Consider the following 7,197-nt stretch of genomic DNA (forward strand, 5'->3'; position numbering starts at 1 on the left):
CCCGTTTGATTCTCTAAAGAATCATTACTGGCCCCACCTGAGCTTATTACTTGGTGCATGTGTCAGGGACCAGCTCAAGGTGAACAGTTACGAACTCATGATGATTTGGTGTCACACGCTCAGACATTGTTTCCACAGTGATGCAGATGTGACGGAGCCTGGGCTCACCTGGGGAGGCGCTCTGGAGTGAGTGTTGCACATCACGGTGATCCTGCGGTGGGCGGAAATGCTGGGCCTTCCTATCCCTCCTCAGGACTCAGTTTCCCTTGAGCATGACTCGGGGGAGACAGCTCTTGGCCACTGAGGTAATCTCCAGGAGCTGATACGAGGCTGCCGATTGACCTACCACACATCCCTCACCCGGTCCCTTCCTCAGCGGAGGTCAGGGAGAGGCGCCTCGATGTCTGCCACCCCTCCACGCTGTAAAGTGAGGACAGTAAAATCAGGCCGGTTTACCTCACCCATGCCAAAGGATCAGATAAAGCAAGGCAGATGGAAGAACCCTACGATGCCAACATTACTGAGGGGGAAATACTGCTACTCTGGCTGTTATTCAGAAATATATTGGCCATGGGCAGGGACTTGAAATGTTTACTTTATTTGGACATCTTTATGATTATGATATTACTTATAAGACACTTTTGCCATAAAACAAAACCAAAAAAAGCAACTTTTAATAATAGCCCTAGGGTTAACAGATGCTAATTAGAAGACATCTGTCTGTTCAGCCTGAAAGCGATCTGCGTGGCAAGGTTTCTGGGGTGTTTTTGTTGTTGTCGTTGTTTTCGGTGGTGATGGCAGTGGAGAGAGTACAGATTTCGCATTTGCACAGGAGCAGTAGTGACAAAAGCCTGCATCTCCCACCCCTGCCCAGCAGAATCTGAGCAGCCCTCTTACCAAGGCACTCCCAGGCTTCGGAAACGGTTTTTTGTTTGTTTGTTTGTTTTTTAAATACATCTTTAAAGTTCTTATCTGCATTAGGCATCTCTTCCAGAAATTCTCACCATTAGAATTGGATTGTAGGTTGAGAAAGAGTGGGGAGGGTGGTTCAAATCACCAAGGTAGCTGTAGGCTGTAGGGAGAAGGAGGAAGACATCCATTTAAAGTAATCCCTGAGCTTCCTTTAGAAAGACAAAATTGTTTGGGGCATACATATCTGCAATTGCATTTTATAATTCAATTATTCAATACCTTCCATGCAAATCGTCAGCAGGCCCAGAAATGCTCTCAACCTTGCTACCTGCCTCCGGAGGACCTTATTAGCACACCAGGAGGCAAGTCAGATGGTGAACCTCAACGGACCATGATGTTGGAGCCCCAGTCCCAGTCTTCTGATGGCAGGTCCCATTCCAAGCTGTCACCCACCAAACTTCTGGAAATACCCAGCACCACTCTTCACGTTCTCAGCTAGGGAGGAGGTCCCCATCAGGCAAGAGAAGTGGCAGAGGCTTTTTTGGAATCCCAGGCTCCGAAGAGTGATGGCGGTCCCGGGCCCGTATCTGGTGTCTGGCCTTATTTTAGTCTGTTTCTCATTGTTCCTCCAAATTAGACCGAGCCGCCAGTCTAGCTTGAAGAAGTCATCCACGGGGCTCATTAGATGCCTTTTCTAAGGGAGGGCATGTGCCTGGCCCAGTGTTTTTGATGCTACGTCAGACAGAACCAGAGCATCCCAGAATTCTCAGCTCTCAAGGTGTGGACCAGAGGACCAGAGGCGGCGGAAAACAAGGAAGGGTGCTGTCATTGGACATGTGCCTGGGTCGATTTAGGTAGGTCAGAACATTGGGCCTGGGGCCAGTCTTTCTGTGTTGGCTTTGACATGGTGCCTTCAGCAAACCCTGGCAGCGAAGCCCAGCCACTTCTAAGAACGGGGCTCACTGCATCAGGAAACAACACTTGCCGAAGATGGGACAGAAAAAGTTTCTTTCTCTTTTTTTCTTTCTCTCTTTTTTCCCTCCCCCCCTCTCCCTCCACCTCCCTCCATCCATCACTCTCTTCCTTTCTTCTTCCTTCCTCCCTTCCTCTCTCTCTAAGTGATGAAACTTTTGGAAGGCTGCTCACGTGGAGCCAATGTCTTCATCCCAGAGCTCACATCGTGCATGTTAGTTCACTCAACTATCAAAGCGCACACGAGCTGCCATGGAGCCCCACCCTGAACCTTCCAGAGAAGTCAGCTCCGGTCTAGGACCCAGACTTTTCCCTTTTCCCCTTAGAACTAGAAGCTCCCTTGTTGCCTCAGGAAAACAGACCACTAGGCCTCCCCTCTCATGTGACCTCCCCAGGCTTCTACAGCAACATCTTAGCATGAGCCAGCACATTGCAGCACGAGCAGAGAAAGCCTGGCTGGATGCCTTTCACTGCCAGTATTAACTCTTGGGCTCTCTGGGTGCGCGGAGCCATTAGAGTAAAAAGTATCTCAACACACAGCACCACGGCCACCGGCTGTGGCTGGAGCCTCACAGTTGTGTCCTGTGATCCTTTTGTCCATTACGGGTGAACCGCAAACAGCTGAGAATTGGGACTCTGTTCCAGTGACGTCTCCTGGAACTTGGAGGCTTCTCTTTCCCTCATGAGACAGCAGACGAAGGCTGGCAAGCGTTCAAGAACAGACTGTCTCATGAGATTTCCTGTACTTCCTGCTGCTGTTGCTGCTGCTGCCTGGGCCACGTGTCCCCCAGAACGCCTTTCTCATGACAGGTCAGCGTTTCTGCTGCCAGTTGTGGAGAAGCCAGATGTGAGAAGCATAAAAAACAAAAGAGTGAGGAAGAAATATACACTTTACTTTAAAAAAAATTTTTTTTGAGGGGAGGGTGTCGGGGAAAGAGGTGATAACTTGAAAAATGTGCGTGTATGGGGCGCCTGGGTGGCTCAGTCAGTTAAGCATCCAACGCTTGATTTCAGGGTCACGAGATCAAACCCTGCCTTGGGCTCTGAGCTGGGTGTGGAGTCTGCTTAAGATTCTCTCTCCCTTTCCCTTTGCCTCGCTGCCCCTGCTCACAAGCACATTCTCTCTCCCTCTCTCTCAAAAGAAAAAAATATATACACATAGGCTTATAGAAAGTCTGCAAAGAAGGCTCGCCGTGGGCTACCATTGTGGAGTTAGCCACTTGGGTGTGCAGCTCCTTGATCAAATATTTAGAAGGTAGAGTATTGTACCAGTCAAGAGCTGATATCCAAGTTCTTTCCCTGCTTTCAGCCAGCCTTTCCATCACGAAGTCCTGGGCTATTCATTGAGTAGGACTGTCTTATATTCAAAAAGGAATCACCAAGTTCAGGGCAGTAGGCAATGATGACAGCCTGTGATCACCACAGGCAGATGGGCCTGATTTGTCACAGAAGGGTAACACTGTAATGTGCAATGGTATGTCCCAGTTCCTGGGAAAGTGCCTGGAACCCAAGAGGCACTCAGTAAATATGTATGGAGTAAGTGACTGGAGACAACTGTGGCTTAGGTTGACTTAGAGAAAGACAGTTATTTTGAAATAAAACGGGTATGCTCTTTTACTGCCTGTGGAATCATCTCTGGCCTTCGTCTTCATTCACTATCCTTGAAAGAACCCACAGGTGAATCTCCGGTGCCTCACACCAATCACATAGCCACTCTAAGTACTCACTTCTTCTTCTTTTTTTTTTAGATGACGGTTTGGACAGGGAAGAGCAGGTTGGTTGCCACCCTATGGCAAGGTCCCTGGCCTGTGTGTCCTCCTGAAACCTCAAAGTCTTGTTCAGCCAAGGACTAGAGATGCCCGGAGCCCGTGGTCAGCCTGAGGTAGCTTTGCCACACCTAGTCTCAGCACTGAGCTAAGGGCCTATCTTGGTCAAAACACTCAGAAATACTCACAGCTGTTCTGTGTAACTTTTGAAGGAGATTCCTGAGACTTCCAGGGTTTTTTTGATACTTGACAGACTTAAAACTGGTTTGTGGCTGGGCCACCTGTGTGGCTCAGTGGGTTAAGCCTCTGCCTTCGGCTTGGGTCATGATCTCAGGATACTGGGATCGAGCCCCACACTGGGAATCTCTGCTCAGCAGGGAGCCTGCTTCCCCCTCTCTCTGCCTGCCTCTCTGCCTACTTGTGATCTCTGTCTGTCAAATAAATAAATAAAATCTTAAAAAAAAAAAAAAGACTTGTCTGCAGCTTCTTAGATATCTGGGATTTGGAGTACATTCCCCAATTTTATCTCAACCTATCTTGTACTTTTCCAGGTGGCCCAGGTACAAACAAGAGTGGCATTCCTTCCTCTCTTTCTCCTTTCCTTCTTAGAGAGGCGGTTACCTTATAACCATAAATAGTTAAGAAAAGTCTTCAGGTTCCATAAGTATTTATCGAGAACCTATTCTGTGCAAGGTCTCCTTTAAGGATTATAGGGAACAGGTAGTTTTATGTCCTTATAAAACAGTAAGAAAAATTTAGAGAAAAATAATTGGTATGAAACAAACATGTAAACATTCATTTTACTAGGGACAAAAGTAAAATGCTGCAGAAGTTTGGGAGCATAAAACTGTATCCATTTGGGGAAAATTAGAAAAACATGTCATTAATCCTGTGCATAATTTTAAATAGTAGATATAAAAAGGAAGTATATCTGGTAAAAAGTACAAGACAAATAATGTTTTGGGGGTTGGAAATTTTAGTTATGTTTTGAAAATAGCAAGACAGTCTGCTTGGTGTCCATGAACACATGTAAAGGAGCTGTGACAGGCAAGACTAGAAAAAGCATCTGGAATAATTTTGGGGAAAATATGAATGGGGGTAGATGAGTTTGAGCTCAGGACTCCTGGGTGCAGTTGGTTAAGCAGCCAACTCTTGATTTCGGGTCAGATGAGATGGAGCCTCGAATCAGGCTCTGTGTTCAGTGGGAACCAGAGCCTGCTTGAGATTCTCTCCCTCTCCCCATGCTTGTGTGCTCTCCTTCATTCTCTCTCTCAAATAAATAAATAAATCTTTAAAAAATGAGATGGAAATCAAGAAGTTTATATCAGTTTAAATCAGTAGACTTAGAGTCACAGAAGGTTTTTGAGTAAGGGGTTCTTCTGGGAAGAATTTGGCTTAGAGGGAGTTGAGGCTAGAGGTGGAGAACAACTTTAAGCACAGATGCCAACGGGCTTGGAGAACAGTAATGAAGCATGGAGTAAGGCGGTGTTTGTGTTCATGGAAAACAGGACCCAGATTCAAGGGAAATAACAGGTAGAACTTAGCTGTCAGTGGGGCTGAGGGAGGGGAGCAAGAATGATTGAAGAACTGAGACCAAGACCTAGGAAGGTGGCAGAAACCACAAACGTGGGCCACGGGAAGATCAAGACGTGGAAACAATGCGGAAAGCCTCGTTCTTGCTTCCTGCCCCTCTGCTCCCTCTGGTCAACCATCTTGAGGCCAGCTGCCTAGGAGGTCCAGATCTCAGGAGAGTAAGAGCCTCTTTATGTAAGAGGCTGGAATTTTTTACTCTCCTCTTGACCACAATACTTCAAGGAATTTTTTACCCAACAGACCACTTGGATCATACCTTCTGGTTCCTTAACTTCCTTAGGAAAAACCATTGAGAAACAGGTTTTCTAAGTCAACTGCCAAATGTTCCCAGTAGCATAGACTCCTTATTCCAAGCAGTGAAAATAATCTCCATACCAGGATTTGAATAAAGAGCTCTTAGACTTACTAACATGCATCACAATACTGGGATTACCCTGGTCTACATTGAAAGTAGCAAGTTTTTTTTTTTTTTAATATACAATCAATCATTATTCATGGGTTCTGTATTTGCAGAATTGCCTACTTGCTAAAATGTATTTGTAATCCAAAAATCAATACCAGCAGCAACACTGTTCCACACATTCGCAAACTCATGCAGAATGGAGGAAAACGGAAGTCTCTGGACATACATGTTGCCAGCTGAGGTTGAACGAGCCAATACTCTGCCTTCGTGTTTCAACTACACTGCAAGCAAGTGTCCTTTCTGCAGTCTACTTACTGCCACATTTTCACATTTTTGTGCTTTTTGTCAATGATTTCATTGTTTAAAGGGTCTCCAAGCATAATGCTGAAGTGCTGTCTGTATTCTTCAGCACAGGAAGGCTATGCTATGCCGCACAAAGAAAATACATATGTTAGATAAGCTTTACTCAGCAAGACTTCTAGGGCTGTTAGCCATGAACTCCACGTTAACAAATCAGTAATATATACCGAATAAGGGGCACCTGGGTGGCTCAGTGGATTAAGCATCTGCCTTCAACTCAGGTCATGATCTCAGGGTTCTGGGATCGAGACACACATCAGGTTCTCTGCTCAGCAGGGGGCCTGCTTCCCACCCCCACCCCCCGCCTGCCTCTCTGCCTACTTGTGATCTCTCTCTCTCTGTCAAATAAGTAAATAAAATTTTTTAAATAATAATAACAATAATATATACCAAATGAGGCATTTTTAAATGGAAACTCATATAAAACAGAAGTATGTATTGATTGGTTGATAAAAAGAAGTTGTGACCAGAGGTTCCTATAACCTCACCTTGTATCTCCCCTAAAGCAATGGTTTCGTATTCCTCAGTTCAGTGTTCGTGACTTTACAGAACATAAATATTGCAAACACACACCCACATGTGAAAACCCAAGATGCCAGAAGTCAAAGACAGGAGGCAGCCCCTGATAAGAAAAATCTATGCTGCTCTGAAGACGCCATGAGGGAGACATCACTAATTCCGTCCCCCGACTCGTGTTTATGAATGTATGTACTGCGCACCCACCTTCATGCACAAGTGGATTTGAAGTGACTTACCTGAAAGACAACATAAACCAGAACTAGGTACAATAAAGAAGTGTTAAAGAGAAAGAAAAAGGACACACGGGGTTGGGTGTAAGATGGCACTGGGAACATCGTTAATACAAAACACGGGCTCCTAGACACTTACCAAAGGTCACAGATCTGGCCCTAAGCTTTTGAGCAGTGGATAAGAAAGGGATTTAAATGAGTGCAGATATCCAGGTCACGGGCTCCATAAGATGAATACGTCTGAGCAGCCCAAGTGTGTTTCTAAGCTCTAGCAGCTTCTCTCTCCACCTAGAAACCCTGATGCACAAGTCCTTCCCAGACTTTCAGTCTCAGCAACTAGCACACTGGTTTCCACTTTGCTCCTTGAACACACCAGGGTCATTCCTGACTCAAGACCTTTGTGCAATGTGTGTTTCCCAGAATGCCCTTTGCTCAAATTGTT

Source organism: Mustela nivalis (genome assembly GCF_964662115.1).
Source record: "Mustela nivalis genome assembly, chromosome: 16".
Taxonomy (NCBI): domain Eukaryota; kingdom Metazoa; phylum Chordata; class Mammalia; order Carnivora; family Mustelidae; genus Mustela; species Mustela nivalis.